The sequence below is a fragment of the Canis lupus genome, chromosome 19 (genome assembly GCF_003254725.2).
Source record: "Canis lupus dingo isolate Sandy chromosome 19, ASM325472v2, whole genome shotgun sequence".
Lineage (NCBI taxonomy): Eukaryota > Metazoa > Chordata > Mammalia > Carnivora > Canidae > Canis > Canis lupus.
The window spans coordinates 18,625,716-18,645,487 of NC_064261.1; the positions used below are offsets into that span (position 1 = coordinate 18,625,716).

The 19,772-nt window shown below is 37.7% G+C and overlaps 1 protein-coding gene across 3 annotated transcripts in view; it reads left to right on the forward strand.

The window, feature by feature from the left end:
- The first annotated feature begins 9 nt into the window (after nucleotides 1–9).
- SMIM43 (small integral membrane protein 43) overlaps nucleotides 10–19,772 on the forward strand; it is a 37,904-nt gene continuing 18,141 nt past the window's right edge. For all 3 annotated transcript variants that reach the window (XM_049097396.1, XM_049097394.1, XM_049097395.1), the window contains exon 1: nucleotides 10–143. The gene's annotated coding sequence lies outside the window, so the exon portion shown is untranslated. The remainder of the gene's footprint in view (nucleotides 144–19,772) is intronic.

Consider the following 19,772-nt stretch of genomic DNA (forward strand, 5'->3'; position numbering starts at 1 on the left):
GCGGGCGCTCGCGTGCAGAGCAGAGTGGGAGAGGCGAGCGCGCTGGCGGAGAGGCGGGTGTAACTATCAGGCATAGAAGTCGATATCCGCATGGGGCTTTCACATTCCACCGTTTCATCAGTTCTAACGGGGTAGCTAGACAGGTATTGTTACTCACAGAGATGAAGAACTTGGGATTCAGCCGCTAGGAAGCTGCAGAGGCCAAGTCTGTAAACGTTTTCAGAGGAGAAACCCCGGAGCGAACGCGCGAAGGGGTGGGGGAGGAGGAGAAACTGGGGTGAGGGGGGTATTAACTGCGGGCTCAAGGTGAAATCTCGTAGACTTGAGGAGTTGACAAGAATTGGGAATATTAACCACTTTGTAACTAACAGCGTTATAATTAATCCCCGCTAGCCTTGACTAAGTGTGTGTGTGTGTGTGTGTTTTCAGTCTCCGCAGTTATTTCAAGCTGATAAACTTAATTTCATGGGCATAGAGGAACCGGATGCTCGCGCCGACCACCTGGCATTTTTTTTTTTTTTTTTTTTTTTTTTTTTTTTGGAGAGGCGGTACCGAGAAATAGTTAAAAGCAGGAACTCCAGACGATCCAGATTGAAATTCTGCCTCTGCCCTTGACTAACAGGTCTGCGACCTTGGCCGAGTTAGTGTATGGGCTTCACATTATTCATCTGCAAAGTAGGAGTGATACGCCTATTTATTATGAGGGATGAAAACGAGTTAACACATGTAAAATGCTTAGAACAGTGTCTGGAACGAGTAAGTCCTATGCAAGTGTTTGCATATTATGTGGTTGACATTTGCTTCAGAGGTAATAGGCACTACGATTCCTTTTCAGGTTCCAGTCCACTACTTTTGTTTCATCTTACAGGATTTTTCCCCTAAGGGTGATGACATTGTAGTCTCAGTTTGTAGCACTTGCTATCCACATACTCAATAAATTCTTTTTTTTTTTTTTTCTTTGGTGGGGGGATGCGCTTCTATGTCCCAAGAATAATTCAAATGCTGGAGAACAGTGGTGGACAAAATCCTGTTTCCTCGAGGAACTTCTATTCTCTTTTTAGAAGAGACAAACAATAAAAACTTTAAAAAAAAAAAAAAACAAGTTCAGATATTGAATGCCATCTGAGAATGGGGTGGCTATTTTAATAGGGGTAGTTGCAGGAAGAAGTTTTGTAGAGGTGGCATTTGAGTTAAGGGAATTGTCAGTGATGACAAGGAGCAGCCATGATATCAACCTGGAGGAAAGGATAAGTGTTTCAATCAGGAGGACCATCGAGAGTCAAAAAAAATGAGATAGGATGAGTTTAACATGACCTGGTGACAAATTGTGAAAGAGGAAAGTGGACAGAAATCATGTCCACATGCTCAGACAGTTGATTGATTTTCAAAACAGGAAAAGGAGATTACGGAGTATAGGCATTCAAGCTCTTTAACAACATGAGTTCTTTTATACTACAGTTTCTCAACAGGACTCCAGGCTAATTTCATCATTTCTTTGAGTGGACATTTACTAATTTCTCTTTTCATCAGAAATGAAGTGGGGCTTTATTGAAGTAATCTAGCCTTTCCGGGGGAGCAGCCTGGTAGAGGAAAAAAAAAATGGGAGTTTGGCTTCAGATAAACGTCAGTTCAAATGGATTTTGGGTGAGTGAGGTAATCTGTGTGAGCTTCAGCTTCTGTATCTTAGTTTGGAAATAAGTAATTACTTTGTATTAAGTTGAAAAAATAGCACAGTGTTTTAGGCAAAATAGCTATTCAAATATTAGTTTCCCTTTTTTGGCTTGCCAAAGGCTTCCCTTGAAATTATCCAGAGTCACCATGTCAGCTTGCTGTTGCTTGATTAATTTGCCTTTGCTTTTCTCCACTTTGGTAGGATTTCCACCTTTCTTTCCTACTTTCACTATTATGTTATCGTAATTTTAACACTGCAGCATCTGCCTTTTATTAGAGTTAATACAAAGATGTATAACACATGTCCACTCACGTCTGCGTACCATCACAAAATATATTTACTTCACAATCTCATTTTTAGAAATGTTTGAAACACTCAAGGGACTTTGGCTTCATGTTTTCAGGCGAAAAAAGTTTTTGAAGTTTGAAAAGGGCTTCAGATAATATTGTACATTCTGTTCTTTAAGAAGAATCGGTTTGAATCAGCATATTAAACTGGACTATCTGCCTGAATATAACCTGCTTTACAGCAAAATATTTGAGTACACATCTTTTTTCCCTCTTTATTAGACATCTTTGCTTTGTCTGACCATCATCTTTCTATTTTATTGGAGAATGCCCTGTCCCGATCCCACATTATTCTGGTGTCAATGTGTTAATAGCAGGCATGGGTATAACCAGATCCTACCAATCATGGAGCCCCAACCCTCTCTCCTCATTGCCTATTCACCCAGGTAGGACTACATAGAGTCCCTTCGTCAGTTTTGACATGTGAAATCTGGGAGACAGTAGGTCTTTCCTTCTCTATTATGAACTGTAAGGACGATGCAAGTCTGGAACTGTTAGGGGCCGCCTTGCCACCACATGGAGAGAATGTGTTTGAAAATGAAGTCAGACAGAGGCCAGTAAAATGAGAAATAAGGGAGAGAAGTGGAGCCCTTATGTAGAAATAGTTTGCACCATTTCTTGGACTTCCCAGTTGATGAGCCAATACATTTGAATTGGTCTTTGGTTAAGGGTGTCCAGAAGAATCCTGACTAAATACACTTCTACTAGATTATAAGGATCCATGTCTTATTAATCTTTATATCTCCCACTGAAATTGGTAGTATGCTTTGTGAGTCAATGGATGAATGGCCTATTATAGTACATCTGGTGAAAGAAATTAATAGGCGGATGAATAAATGAACAAGTGGAATCTTTCAATTTTGTTTGCCATATAATATGTCTGCTGTACAATTTGTCTATATAGAAATTGGTTTTCCAAAAATTATCCTGGAAGGAAATAATGCAAAATGTTAAGATGGTTTTATCTCTGGGTGGTGGGATTCTGGGATTTTTTTTTTTTCTTTTTGAACTTTCTTCTTTATATATTTTCCAAATCTTCTGTAAGGCATATGAATAGCTTTTATCATCAGAAAAAAATAAAAATGTATTTTTCTTTTCTTGTTCTGACACATTTATCAATTTAAAGAGATTTTGACTTACAACTACATTTTAGCAAAGACATTTGTTTTGCTGTTTTTCAAGACTCAAACTGGAAACTATGTAGTTAATATGTGAAAACGTTTTATGTATTGACAACTGCTGTGGTCTGAATATTTCTGTCCCCCTGCAAATTCATATGTTGAAATTCTAATCCCCCAAAGTGATCACATTAGGAGGTAGGAAGGGGAGGATGGAACCTTCATGAATGGAATTAGTAGGTTTATAAAAGAGATCCCACTGAGCTCCCTGGCCCCTTCCACCACATGAGGATACCATAAGAAGTCTGTGACTCAGAGAGCTCTCACCCAGTCATGTCAGGACCCCAATTTCAGTCTTTCAGCCTCCAGGAATGGTGAGAAATAAATTTCTATTGTTTATGAGACACCGAGTCTGTGGTATTTTTGGTTATAGCAGCCCAAACAGACTAAGACAAAAATGATTGAACACTAATAAGTCACATGTAGTATGTATTTCCTTTCCATATTTTTCTTCATATTATGAACTTAAAACCCTAGATTATCAAGTTCATCTCTAACTTCTATGGAATGGTTAAAAGAGCTTCCTTTTCTTATCATTTGCTATTTATATATGATCTCATTATTAAGATTTTTCTATATGTTTAGAGGAATAAAAAATTATATCTTCAACTTATAAATACAATAAGATGAAGGGAGAGGAGAAGCAAGGAATATTTTGATTTGCATTGTTCACTGATAGTTGTAACATGTGAGTAATCCTGAACACAAAGAAAATTAGGCAAATTCTCAGCTTCCACCCTAGACTTACTGAATCAGAAACTCTGCAAAAGGGGCCCTACCATCTGTGTTTAAAAAAAAACTCCTCCAGCTGATTTTTATGCACACTAAAGTTAGAGAAGCCCTAATCAAACTTTCTTACAGAAAGTGATATGCCTGGTCTTTTCCATAGCTCTGGGATTCCCAGTCTTATGCAAAAATGTGCTTGCAGATGTTACCCACTCCCCTTCCCCAGGGAACACTGCTAACTGAGGGCTTAGAGACTTCTGGAGGAAAGTGGAGGCAGAAAAGGGATTACAGAGCTCCTAATATGTGCTAGACAGTGTGATTTGTGCCAGCAAAGTTGTGCTTCCTTACAATGATTGGCTTCTTTGACTTAACAATATGCATTAAGTTTCTTGCATGTCTTCTTGTGGCTTTCTTTTTTATTACTGAATAATACTCCATTCTATGGGTGTGCCATAATTTCTCTATCCATTCACCTATTAAAGGACATCTTGGTTGCTTCCAAGTTTTTGACAATTAGGAATAAAGCTGCTATAAACATTCAGATACAGGTTTTTGTGTGGACATCAGTTTTCAACTCATTTGGATAAATACCAAAGTGCACAATTGCTGGATCATATGGTAAGAATATGTTCAGCATTGTAAAGAAACCTGTCAGACTGTATTCCAGAGTGGCTGTACCATTTTGCATTCCAACCAACAGTGAAGATCTTATTGCGTTACATCTGCACCACCATTTGCTGTTGTCAGTGTTTTGGATCTTGACCATTCTAATAGGTCTATGGTGGTATCTTGTTATTTTAATTTGTGATTCCTTACTGGCATATGATATTAATATATGTTGAGCAAATACATTTGCTTATTTGTCATTTACAAATCTTTGGTGAGGTGTCCAGATCTTTTGCTTATTTTCAAATTGAGTTTTATATTTTCTTATTCTTGAGTTTTAAGAGTGCTTTATAAAAAAAAAAAAACAAAAACACTTTTTTAAAGAGTTCTTTGTATATTTTGGATGATACATATATGTTTTGCAATATTTTCTCCCAGTCCGTGGCTTGCCTTCTCATTCTCTTGACGGTGTCTTTTACATTACAGAAGTTTTTAATTTTAATTGAATCCAACTTGCCAGCGTTTTTTTTTTTTAATACTATCTTTGGCATTATATCTAAAAAATCATCATCCCCAAGCCCATGGTCATTTAGATGGTCTCTTGTGTTCTTAAGTGTTGTCTACCTTTTTCCATTAGAGCCCTTAGCATATTAATTATAGTTATTTTAAAATTCCTGGTCCTATCATTCCACATTCCTTGCCATATCTGAGACAGTTTCTGAGGTTTGCTCTGTCATCTTCAAACTATATATTTTTGTCTATTAGTATGCCTTGTAACTTATTGTTGAAAACCAGACATCATGTACTGGATAAAAGTAACTGGAATATATAACCACCTAGTGTTGGTAAGGTGTGGGAAGGGGGAAGCATTCTGTAGTCCTATGATTTGGTCTTAGTCTTTTAGTGAGCCTGGGCCCCTAGGCTGTGACCTTTACAAGTGATTCTCAGTTCCCCACCCCATCCTCCTTAGGTAAGACAGGAAAACTAATGGGGAATGGAGTTGGGTCTTTCTTTTCCCCCAAGTTAGGTGGACTGTGGTAAAACCCCAGTCTCTTGGGCTCTGGTGACATAGTTTCTCTTGAGGACAAGCCTTATTAAGAAGAACAGAGTGTTCTGGCCCTATGTCAGAATGGCTAACTGTTCCCCTCCCCTTGCCAGAAGCATGAGAAGACTTTTCCCCCCAATATTCACTGTGAGAGCCTGGTAGGGCTTCTGGAGGTAAAACTCACGAAAGAGTGGGAGTCATCCCATGAGTGACCCCCCAATGGAGAGTTTTTAACTATCAGACTTGTCTGCATTGAACTCCAGCAATTAGTCCATTCATTACTGCTCAGGTGTTCTACCATAGAGGTTCCTGTTGAGGTTTCTGTATGTGAGTTTCTGTTCTGGTAAGTTGTAGTTCTCTGTATCAGTCTGTCTGCCTCTCCAGATTTTGTGACAGTGTTTTGGTTTATGACAGATCTAATAAAAGTTGTCAATTTTTTAGTTCAGCTTTTTTTCTTTTCATGTGGGCAGAAATGACCATTTCCAAGATGACTGTGTGCTAGACCAGCATTGGAAGTCACATGAGGAACACCAAAAACTTAAATTCTTTTATTTATCAAACATGCATATAATTCTATGTTCCAGGCCTTGATTTAAGCATTTATAAATATTAATCCTAATAACTACCCTACGAGGTAGATCAAATTATCATCTCTGTTTTGCAGTTGGGGAAACCTAAGGCACCGAGAGATTAAGGATTTGCCTAGGGTCAAAAGTAAGTCATGAAACCAGAACTCATTTGCAGGTTATCCACTACCCTGTGCTGCTGCTTATAAATGAGAATCCATTTCTATTCCAAGTATGTGATCTTCATCTTAATACCAAATCAATTTATTTTCTTTCTCTGTGAGGATCTTAACTTTCCCCTTTCAGTTCTACTTACATCTACAGTTGACCCTTGAATAACATGGGTTTGAACTGTATGGGTCCACTTATATGTGATTTTTTTCTGATAAATACAATACAGTACTGTAAATGTGTTTCCTTAATGTTTTCTCTCACTTATTTTGTTGTAAGGCTACAGTATATGTAACATACAAAATATATTTAATTGATTATGTTATTAGTAAGCCTCTGGTCATCAGTAAGCTCCTAGTAGTTAAGTTTTGGGGGAGTCAGAAGTTATATACAGATTTTTGACACTGTGGGGGGTCAGCACCCTTAACCTCTGCATTGTTCAAAGGTTCACCATACATAGATAAGAAAGCTGCTATTATATTACCCAAACTCCATTTCTTATGCTTAGACTTGACATGCAATTAGAAGTACAACCATGAAGTGGGCTCATTAATGCAGAGAGACATGATGAGAACCAACTGTAATCCCAAAGCTTGCATACAGAAGGAGTAAGATTGTAATTTAGCTTTTATTAATAAGCAATAGGAGAACTTCTACGTGCAAAAGTGGTGTTGGTGATTGAGTGACTCTTACAGAATATGTCATTTGTATGACCGTTAGCCCTAAAGCCCAGGATGCTGCACCTATATCATGGATCAACTCTTTATCCACATTAATGATTTAAGAAGAAATGCTTCTACTTCTTGTTTTCACTTTGTGTACCTCTTCCTGAAGTTGCCTAAGAAGGAAAGCTCAGATTGTTTCCAAGCAGCAGTGTCAGCAGAAATGGGAGAATACCAGATGACAGTGACTCTCAAAAGGTGATAGTGGATAGCTGAGGCAAGAAGGTGGTTTCATGTGGGCACATTTCTCTAACAAGCAATAAAGTAGGGGCGCCTGGGTGGCTCAGTCCATCAAACATCCTACATGTCCCACTTGGGCTCAGGTCATGGTCTCATGATCTCAGGGTCCATGGGATCAAGCCCCACATCAGACCCCCAACACAGCAGGGAGTCTGCTTCTCCCTCTTCCTTTGCCCCTCACCTTGCTGGTGCTCTCTTTCTCTCAAATAAATAAAATCTTAAAAAAAAAAAAAAAAACAAGCAAGAAAGTATTATTTTGAGGTAGTACTTCAGTGGTAGGCAGCCTCAAAGATGGCCCCCAGTGATCCCCACCTCCTGTTTCAAGACCTGCATAATCTTCTCCCTTTGAGTAACTTGCCTCAAACCAATAGACGCCCTCAACATTGAGGGGATGACACATCTGTGATTATAAGAGAATGTAACTTCCATATTCCTACAAGTTTCTCTCCCTTGTTGGCTGCGATGAAGCGTATTTATATTTCTATGTTAGGGGGGCCACATGGCAAGTAAGGATGTCCTCCAACCAACAGCCATGTAGATACTGAGGTCCACAATCCACAACTCCCATGGAACTGAATACTGCCAATGATCACCTAAGTGAGCTTGGAAAAAGATCCTTCCCAACTTGAGCTTTCAGGTAACACACCCCAGCCCTGCTTGATAGTGGCCTTAAGCAGGCCCAGCTGATCTGTGCCCGGATTCCTGACTCAGAAACTATGAGATAATAGACGTTTATTGTTTAAGCTGCTAAGTAGCAATAGACAGCTAATGCAATTTCTAGCACAAACTCTTAGGTAAGCATTACTTCTGGATTTCATATTTCCACTCACCTATTCTCATCTTCTTGATAGTGCAAAGAAAATCTATATTTAACATTTTTTGCAACTTTATCAAAATGTTGCTAAAATATTTTGTGAAGAAATTTGTAACACATAAATGCTGATTCTGTGTCACTAAAGTATGCTTTCCTTAGTGACCAGGAAATTTTTTGATGATCTTTAAGAGGTCAACTGGAAGGAAAGCATGGTTTGTATCTCAAGAATCTTGCTATAGTTAATTAAGTCCTACTAGACTAGAACTATCATTTTTATCTCTGGCAATATAAAATATATGGGAAATTACTTCTAATGTGCAGATGGAAAAGCCTTTACCAACTTTGCTCTTACTTAAAAAAAAAAAGTCTGTTGAAAGTCATTGACAAGCAAAAATCCTTTCAGCAATGGATTTTTTTTTACCTGATCCAGTAATGTTATCTGAAAAGGCAAATTCATATTGGAATCTCTGTTATGAGTACATATCTATAAAGAGAAATACCAGTATTTGGATTGGAAAAGAAGGCTGAAATTAACATAGATATCTATTACATCTCTAACAGAGATGAACTATTACGGAGATTACAGATATCTATTACAATTTTATTAGATAAAATTTAAAGTGGCACTTTAAATTTTATTTCTAATATTACTGATAAAATTAGATTGTGTAGCAAATAGGAATTTGAAAGAATTCAGTCATTTATATAAATATTTTTTTTGTGAGTGAACCATGTGCCAGGCTCTATTCTAAGCACTAGAATATGTAGTAAACAAAATAATAGACAATATTCCCTTGGAGCTTATGTTATAGAGACAGGGGCACAGTAAAATAATCAACAAACAAGCAAATAATAATGCCTGGCAATGACAAGTGATACAAAGAACAGTAAAACCAGGTTTGGGTGAGAGAGTGGCCAGAAGGTTACTATGCGGATGACATAATCAGGAAGGGGCCTCTCTGATGAGCAGGCATTTGAGGAAAGCTGGAAATGTGGGGAATGAATGTGGTGGACTTTCGTATTCCAGATGACCAAATAGGCTGTGGAGGAAGGTTGCTGGAAACAAATAAATGACTTCTTCGAGGTTCTATGGCATGTACTATATACAGCTGGACATAGTTTTATGAGAGGTAATTTAAAAAGCCTGGGCTGTAGAGCTAACCTCCTGGTTTAAAGTCCAATTCTAACTTATTAGCTGGGTGACCTTGGGCAAGTTGTAAACTTCTCTGAAAAAAAAAGAGGCTAATAATTACACCCTCATAAAGTGGTCATGAGGGTTAAATAATGTGCAAAAAGTACTTAGAACAGGCTTCAGCCCATATTTAGTAATAATAAACATTAGCTACTGTTCTTAATAAGTTTCCTCTGTTACAATATTTATTCTTTATTAAATAAGGTCAACACATAGCACTCTCTGGAGATATAACGATCTGCCTCTTATAAGATGAGGGCTCTAGCCTTCAAATTTGCAAACCCAAATTCCTAAGTAGCTTTCCTGGCCTCCTGGAAAGTTTTAGCACAGGAACCAGGAACTAGCTTTTCAGACACATTAGGTATAAAATCCATTGTTAAAACAAAGGTCTAAAGAAGCAAGTGTCAAAGATTCTTTGAAATCATCTAAGAAAGTCACACATTTTCTAAAATGTAATTTTTATAGTGGTTTGGGCATCAGGAAGCCTTGGGTTTAGATCCTGGCTTGGGAAACATTGGTGTCTTGGACCTATCATCCTACCTCTCTAAACCAGAGTTGTTATAGCTGATACTCTTACAGCATCTATTACATGCCAGATACTTTTCTAAGAAGTTTACATAGATTAGCTCTTTCTTTACAAAGTGGTTACTATTACCATCTTCGTTCTACAAATGAGTGAGCAAATTGAGGCAGAGATCAAGTGACTTTCTCAAGGTCACAGCCATTTAAGTGACAGAGTCAGGATTTGAATAGATTCTGGGGCTCCAAGTGTGTGTGCTTAAAAGCCTCATACTCTACTGCCTCCATAATAGTGGAGAACTATTCTACCTCATAGGTAGAACTATATTAAAAGAGGTTGTGTGTAAGCACTCAGCACAGTGCAAGACACTAAGTAAATGCTCAATAACTATTTGTTGATGATTGGCTATACAAAGTCATAGTAAATTATATCATAGTTAATAGACTATCTGCATACTTTATAATGGCTGAATAATTTCCATTATTTTTCATGTTTTTAGATAATCTTGTATATATTACATCAACTTGCAAATCCATTATAGTCTAATAACCCTATTGGATTACCTGGCAAAATTTGTTTGTACCGAGCGCATGCTGGTCACCTCTTATGTTTCTAAATGCCCACAGACCATCTGTTTGAGAATCTATTTTAGAATTTTACTTGCAATCAGTGTCAAGCTCATCATTTACATATTTGCCTTCTTTGCATTTTTGGAACTTGGGGAACTTCTAGTTCTCTTTAGGATGAAAATCTAGTTTATATTACTGGCATACTTCATTAGTAATGAAGACCATTAGAAATTTTCTACGTAGTTTTCAATTTTTTGCTAAAGTAACGGGATGATTGCATTATACTAGAAAAGCATTTGAATCATACAACTAGCAAATCACTTCTATTTCAAACCCATAACTGTATCAGTTTGTGGGGCTGATCCAGCATAAAATTAGATTACTCATCTGTTAGAGGAAATTTTCCAACAGGAAAATTTAGGTAGGATATGAGTCATATAATCTGACATTCTTCTGCTATCTAAATAAATCCTATTTCTTTTAACTAAACCATATGTTTTAAAGGAGTAAAGAAGAAATAAAAATGTAAAATTTTTGTGCATAGAACCCCTTGACCAATTAGATATTTTATACATTTGAATTTCTGAATTATAGTTGTACCTTGAAAATAGGTCATTTTCTTTGCAGCAAACCTTTCCAAGTGCATTTCTTTCTTAAATGATTTCTGGTTACTTAAATATAGCAAAGAAATAAAGCTATGCATATTTTTGTTTTCTGTGTAGATGGTACTCTCTAAAAGCAAAAGCTAGTATAAACATTTTGAAATATTGAAATGTATAGTACATGGTCTCCCTTCTTAAATTTTCTAAAGGTCACTGGCATTGTTGGGAGATGAGAATTAAACTACAAAACTTCAGTTTGTCAAATTGTATTTTATTTATCAGTCTACACTTAAAATGGTAATAAGTTGCTTCCATGGAGAAGTTTTGGTACAACAGTTGGAATCAGGGCACCATTGACATGAGTTTGGCCTTGGCCACAGGACCAGAGGTTGTGCTCCACCCCCTGTCCTCTATCCTCCTTTAGTTTGGTCTGCTGAGAGCTGAGGAGCTTTGTAGTATAACTACAAAGGATGGAGGTGGTAAGAGAAGGAAAACAAGACAGAGCAGACCCTTGGTGGATCTCAGAGGAACACTCCTATATTAGCTGAGAATTTAAAGTTCACGTGAGTGTGTCTCTGTGTGTGTTTGTGGATTTAGATAGACTTACAACTCCTTATTGTTAAAACCAATGAAAATTGAATCTCTTGCTTGATTTTTCTGCATCATTTGATATCATTTGTCTTCTTGAGATGCTTTTGTCCTATGATTTTAGTGGCCTTCTTGAAATACTTTTTTTTTCCCTTTTGACTTTCATGACTTCTAATTCTCCTGATTTTTCTACCTTATGTGACTATTCCTTTTTAGTTCTCTTTGGGGAATTTTTCTACCTCAGTTCACATCTGAAGTGTCAGTGTTTCATTGAATTCTGTCTCAGAAAATTTCTCCCTTGTTTACATTCTCCCTGGTTTTCACTTCCCTGATTTCAATTATCGGTTGTGTGCTGATTACTCCCAAAGGTATTGTGGGATTTCAGAACTCAATCCAGACCTCTTCTGGATTCTAGATTTCTTTAGATGTTCTGTGGACATTTCAAATTCATTGTGTTCACAGCTGAACTCATTATCACTCTTCCCAAACTTTTTTTCCTTATATTCTCTCTAGTGAATGGTAGCACTCCAGTAGCCAGTATGTAAGAGTGTCATTCCTTTTTTTTTTTTTTAAGATTTTATTTATTTGAGAGAGAGAAGGAGAGAGGGAGAGAGGGAAAGAGAGAACACAAGCAGGGAAAATGGCAGGCAGAGGGAAAGGGAAAAGCAGACTCCTCACTGAGCAGGGAACCTAACATGGGGCTCAATCCCAGGATAATGGGATCACAACCTGAACCAAAGGCAGACACTTAACCAACTGAGCCACCCAGGCACCCCTTAGGGTGTCATTCTTGACTCCATTCTTACCATATCCACCTTTTCTCATAACTTACCAAGTCCAGTGGAGGCTACCTATCAAACACCTAATCCGTTGATACCTATCAATGGGTTCTCTCCTGACCCCGTTGTCATGACCATAATTCAAGTCACTATTGTCTTTTCTCTAAGTTATTGTATTGGCCACCAACTTAGCCTCCCAGTCTCCAACCTTTCCTTCTTCCTCTTCATTTTCCACATCACATATGATGCTTCTAAAACACAAATCCAATCATGCTGTTTTACATACAACCCTTCTATGACTTCACATTACTTTAAAGTAAATTCCAAACTCTACACCATGGTTTACAATACCTTTTCTAATTTAGTCTCTGTTTATTTTTCCAGTCCCACTTATACACACTTTTCTTTCTATCTACAACTTTATTGAATTATTTTCAATTACTCAAAGGCACCAATTTCTCTCTCACCTCCAAGCATTTGCATTGGGATTCTCTTTGCTTGAAGTACTTTCTTCCACATTTTCTCTCTGGCCAACTCCTAACCATTCTTTATGTTTCAGCAAGAAGTCTTTCCTGAAATGCCAGACTGGGTGGAGTGCCCACTCTGTGCTTTTAGAGCATTTATGGGATGCATTTAAAGTGGTCTGTTTGCTCGGTCTCTCTATTAAGCTCCATGAGGAGAATCTGTTTCATTCAGTTTTCTATCCCCTGCACCTAGGCCTGAACATGGCAGATACTTAGTAAATATTGAATAAATGAGAGAAAATCAAGACCAAGATGAAAATGGAAATGTATTTGTCTGGCACCACAGGCCTATATTGTACTACTGAGCAAGAGTAATCTTCACAGTCACATTTGCATTCTTTCTGTGTTCCAGGCACCTTTCAAAGCAATTTCCATACATGTGCTTTTCCCAACAATCCTAAATAGATGAGGATTTTGATGCCTAGATAATGAGGTAACTAGCCAGAGGTAAGACATTTGTTAATTTGGTGCTTTCGCTTCTTTGGTAGGGGAGCTGTGAGTCTTCACTATGTGTAACAAAATATGTTACTAATCATATTTTGCATCAAAGTACCACTAACATGATTATGACAGACTTCAAGTTTGAGGCTTCAGGTTCTCCAAAACAAGTTTTAAAAGTCTTTAAATTAGAAAATGTCATTTTATTTTAAATAGCCATTCATCCTTTTTATGAAAAACTGTTATATAAAATTATTTTTCAGAACCTTTTTCAACATTATATAAATAATGTAAAATTTCAATGAGACTACCCTCCTTTATTCAAAATAGTTTCAAAGCCTTCTTGAGAAGGACAGATGGGGGATGCCTGGGTGGCTCAGTGGGTTCGTGCCTGCCTTCGGCCCAGGGCATGATCCCAGAGACTCAGGATCTGGTCCTACGTGGGGCTCCCTACATGGAGGCTGCTTCTCCCTCTCCATATGTCTCTGCCTCTCTGTGTGTCTCTCATGAATAAATAAATAAAAATCTTAAAAAAAAAAGAGAAGGACAGATGGTGTTTTCATCATCTACAATATTATGAAGGATACCAAAGTCAGTTGAGGTGAGGCAAAGTATAATGTTTCATAGCACCAGGCCATTAATTTAAGATGCATAAAGAAATTTGTTCAGAATTGGAAATCTTTACAGGATCCCAAAAAACCCACAACATATTTAGCCATCCAAATTGCATTTCACAAGCTTCCCAGTGCATTCTATTTTTCTGCAAGAGATTAGTCAATATTTTGGTAATCAGATTTTGAACAGGCTGTTTGAAACTCTGCTTTTCACAGAGAAGGTGATCAGGGTATATGTTGATGGAGTGCTTTTAAGTGGCAACACTTTCAGCTTTATATAAGCCAGTTGATTAATGTTGTGTAAAAATTAATCCATGGCAATAAGCACTGGAAAGAGTTATATAAAACTTAAACCAGTAAATGTACTTAGAGTGGTGAGATTTTATTTTTCCCCCTTAATTTTGTGGAGATGCTGTATGTGCCATAGACAAAAATCAGGGAGAGATACAAGGTCTGTCTAGCAACTTCTGGCTCATGTCTACCTGAACTCTTAGAAAGCAGCCTTGTCACCCTGTGGCCTCTCCCTGCAGGCTGTGATGTCTATTTTGGCTCAAGACTTGTGACATCAGTTAATAAGCTTTCTTCTGTCCCAAAGCACAAAATTAACTGTGCTTATTTGATTAGCCCAAATGCTGTAAAAACCCTATGCTCAGAAGCACATGGTTGGGTTGGGTATTTAAGAGCTTCCAGTGGAGCCCAGGGATAGAAACAGGGATGGTGGCGGATGCTTTCTCCTCTACCCCTCATTGTGGGTGTCATACTGCTGGAGAAGAAATAAGGGAACAGCTGGAGCGAGGCAGGGCCCTTGGCAGAAGAACATGGTATCAGAACCCAATTTGGCAAAGCAGAAAGTGGTTGGTAGTTACATCAGGAGTGCCAGCTCCTTTCCAGCTGCCAAGAGAGAATGGCTGTGGGTGGGTTGGTAGAACAAAGAGGCAAAGGGAACAACACAAGCCCATTTCCAAGGAGGGGTAGGAAATAAGTGTGCAGAAACTGCCCTCAGAGATGTGACATGCTAGTGGCTACTCTGTGTGTCTTGTCGTAATCTGTATTAAGTGAATTACAGATGAGGTAAGGTTGCCATGTACTGCCAGAAACTGTGTACTTGACACTCAGTGATACACTTCTAATGAAGCCAAAGTGGGCTTTGTTCATGGATTCACTCTGACGCCACACAGGATGTTAAGAAACTAGCACAGGGCTCCTGGCATCTCTATGACAGCACAGTCTTGGCACAAAAAAGCAGCCCATTAGAATTTTGAGGCTCTTGTATGACTTCTGATCCAGAAGAGGGCTCCTTGAGTTTCAGAGAAACATGTTAGTTTCTAGATCCCTAGAACTCCAGGGATCCACCAGGCTTGCCAAAGTAGATTAAGTAGACCAATTTACCATATATGACCCCTTGAAAATAATATGTCTAAATATAAATGAGCAATCTTCCAGCAGGAGAAATGAAATATTATTATTTAGTATATTGACTCCTTATCTTTAGTTCTCTTCTTACAGACCCTCCGTGTAGAACTGCCACTAAGTGTCATATCTCTGCTGGCATCTTCCTCATTGCCTTTTTCCCAGTACTCCTTGATAATGGGTACTGCTTGATCCTTTTGCCTTTTTGTTCTACCTACCCACTGCAGTCCCTTTTTTTTTTTTTTTTAACTTTTTGTCAGCCCAATAACAAGCAGTGGGCCCAAAAGAAACCAACTACAAAGCCTTGAAATAAATGTTTATATCAGTTTTATTTTACTAATCCCACCTCATTCTGCTTGTCCACATCACTTTGATACATACAATATTAATATATATAGTTCTTTTCCATATTCTGCCCTGTACTTGTCATCTATTTCTTTGATCTCTCAGTTTAGTCTCTTCTTAAGCAGAAAATAAAAATTACTTAAAGATGGGAATGTGTCTTTTATTATTTGGTATTCTATCTAATGCATAAAGGGTGAACTGTGAACAATACAGTGATAGAGTTAATACCAAGTGTTTTTATTTCTTTACTCAGTGCCTGAGACAATGCATGTACAATTAGACCTTTAAAAACCTTTTGTGTTTTATGAAATGATTTTCTATGTACTTTTGATTGTGAATCTATCTAGAACAAGTTGTTTGACTTCCTTCAATATAGTTTTATTTATATTTTATTTTTTTAAGATTTTATTTATTTATATGAGAGAGTGAGAGTCGGTGAGAGGGAGAGAGAATGTGAAGCCGACTCCACACTGAGCACAGAGCCTGACACGGGGCTCAATCCCACAACCACAAGTCCATGACCTCAGTGGAAACCAAGAGTCTGACGCTCAACTGATGGAGGCACCCAGGCATCCCTCAACATAGTTTTATTAACATACTTTCCAGATCTAGATTTTTATGATATAACAATAAAACAACCCACCCCTAAATTACTACTTTATGTTTTTTTCTAAAATCTTCTGAAATATAACAACAAAATATGTTTGAATGACCAGTGTTGATGTTATTAAATTTGAAAATGACTCCAAATGACTTTTCGGACTTAGAGTATGCTCATTTTTGAAAATGATTCAGGAATCTCTACCCATGTCTCTTCACATTGGTGGAATTGAATTTGTGCACTTTGCAGAAATCACTTTGTTCTAAATTGAAGACTGTAGTTGGGATCAAATTAGATTATGTATGTGAAAGCACCCTGTTAATCGATCTATAAATATATGTCATTAGTATGAGTAAGGATGATGGTCGTCAGTAAATAAATTAAGGTAGTGTGGAACTGGGACCTCACTGGGTGTGGCATGAGATAACGAAATAACTAGGTGCCACCAATTGAGTGCTTCTGAAACTGTAATGTGCATAGGAATCACCCGGAGAAATTGTTAAACCGCTGCTTCTGCTTCAAAAGCCTGGACTCAGGCCTGAGTGTCTTAATTTCTAACAAGCTTCCAGGTGATGCCAACACTGCTGATCCACAGAAAACACTTTAAGCAGTTAAGGTTCCAAGCCTTCACAAAAGTTGTTGATTAAGAAAAAATAAATAAAAAGGAAAGAAGATAAAGCCAAGGACTATATTCTTCGAAGTGCAGCCCATCTATAATGGGCTCATATTACATAACCTTGGCACTTTGCACCCCTAAACACACACACACACACACACACACACACACACACACCTATAAGTACCTGAACAACTCCAAACAAGTTTGAGGTGGGAGGAGAAGGTGGTTAGGATGTAAGAAAATAAATAGGATCTTTTTAAGGATTTTTTTTATCACAATCCCCCTAAAAGCTTTTTGAAAAAGCTATATTTCTGCTAGACTATTTAAATTGACATTTAACATTTTTATTATAAATTTAAATAGCACCAAGGATGTTGTTTATGGCATACTTTAAAGTTATTGTATCACTCTTCAATGAAAATGGAAAATCCAGTTATTTGAACCCATTATCATCCACTTAAAACATTAATAAACAAGTTCCTCTCTAACAGGCAGTAATTTCAAGTAGTTTTTTTTTTTTCAACTTCCTTTCTATTTCACTTCTCTATAGATTTTTATCCTAATGGGCTTTTATGTTGAAAGTCTTTTATTGGTTATGTTATCATACTTCTTCACATCAACTGTATATCCTATTACCATATATGTAAAACAATTTGTTTTGTATTGGCTTATTATAAACACAAGTAACATTTGATTAGCATAAATTATGAATTTTGATAAACAATTATTATGTGACTATTAGTTGGCACAAATATCCCAAACAATACACAGAGGAGGCATAGAGCAAATTTATTGGGAAGTCTCATATCTAAGAGCCAGCAGGAGAGCATAGAGGATCTCTCAAGATCTCACCCAGCAATGAGAAGTATTTAGACCCAGAACCTCACCCAAGACATTGTGAGGGGGCAGGGAGCATTTATTTGACTATGTAACAATAGGAGCCTCCTAGACGTAAGGATGACTTTCATAGAAAAGTGAAGAAGTTGGAGCCTAGGCTGGCATCAGCTAGAAGCCTTATCACTGTATTTTTTAGCTGGCTCATTGCTGGGTTGCCCGCTGGGGTAAGGAGAGAGAGCCACTGGAGCTAGTCAGCAAAAGGTTTTTGTTTCTTGTCACCTGGAAAGGAAGTGTCTTTGTTTTCTTTTGTTTTGTTTAAGAAGTGTCTATGGAACTTCCTAAGTGAGATGGATGGGGGAGAATGTATTATGATGCCTTGATTAAAGAAAATATTTTAAAATTATTTCTGAATTTGGAAATGTGTAATTTTAAGATTGGGAATAGGTAGGAGATTAGTCTTGTTAAAATGGGAGGAAATTTGGAAAGAGGAGTAGGAAAAAGAGAGACCCTTGACATATTACCAAGTGAAAGAACCCAATTCGAAAAGGCTATTTACTGTATTATTTCAGCAAAACTGAAATAGGCAAAACTGTGTTCTGAAAAAGGCAAAAAACTGTGGAGCCAGTAAAAAGATCATATATTGCCAGGGATTAGTGGGAAGGGAGAAATGAAACTACTCTGTAGGATACTATAATGGTGGATATATGTCATTATACATTTGTCAAAACCCATAGAATATTCACCACTAAGAGTGAACTCTGGTGTAAACTATGGATTTAGGGGTATTATGATGTAGGTCAACATAGGTTCATCGACCATAACAAATGTAGCATTCTGAGGGAAGAGGTTGATTATTGGGGAGGCTGTGTGTATGTAGGGACAGAGGTTATATGGGAACTCTGTACTTTCTACTCAATTTTGTTATATACCTAAAACTCATCTAAAAAATAAAGTCTAATAAGAAAGAGAGACCTCTGAAAGCAAGCAGTAGGAGAAAAGATGGGGGAAGCTTATATTATTCATTTGGGGGAACGCTGTATCTGGTGCACCAATTATTAAAGGTACTAGTTGGTTTCCAAAGCCTCCAATTATAATTGGCTTTACTATAAGGAAGATTGTTATGAACACATGAGCAGCAACGATTACATTATAGATTTGGTCATCCCTACCAGGGCGCTGGGTTGACCTAGTTTGACTCAAATGAATAGACTAAGGGCTGTACCCACTATACTGGCCCATGCACTGAATAAAAGATAAAGGGCACCAATGTCTTTATGATTAGTGGAAAATAGTGGTTTATGAACATAGGTAAAATGGCTGATGAAAGCATTAGACTGTAAATCTAAAAATAGTGGTTTAAGTCCTCTTTTTACCAAGTTCTGTGGTGAAATATCTTATTGAATTGCACATTTAAATGCTCGTATGCTCTTTAGAAAGTCTTCATATACCTTTCATATACCTGAAACCTGGTTTGAAGATCTCTGGTCTAAGGTTATGGGAGAGTGAATAGACAAGAAAAATGTAGGAAAGATGGGTTATTCATTAAATAAATGGTTTTGGGAAAACTGGGTAGTCATATGGAAAAAAGAAGAAGGGCGGATCTCTGCCTTACACCTCATCAAAAATTAAGTTCTGAATGGATAAAAAATTTGAACATTAAAAAAGCCATGTTATGGCCAACAAGCACATGAGAAAATGCTCCGCATCACTTGCCATCAGGGAGATACAAATCAAAACCACAATGAGATACCACCTCACACCTGTGAGAATGGGGAAAATTAATAAGGGAGGAAACCACAAATGTTGGAGAGGATGCGGAGAAAGAGGAACCCTCCTGCATTGTTGGTGGGAATGTGAACTGGTGCAGCCACTCTGGAAAACTGTGTGGAGATTCCTCAAAGACTTAAAAATAGATCTGCCCTATGACCCAGCAATTGCACTGCTGGGGATTTACCCCAAAGATATAGATGCAGTGAAACGCCGGGACACCTGCACCCCGATGTTTATAGCAGCAATGTCTACAATAGCCAAACTGTGGAAGGAGCCT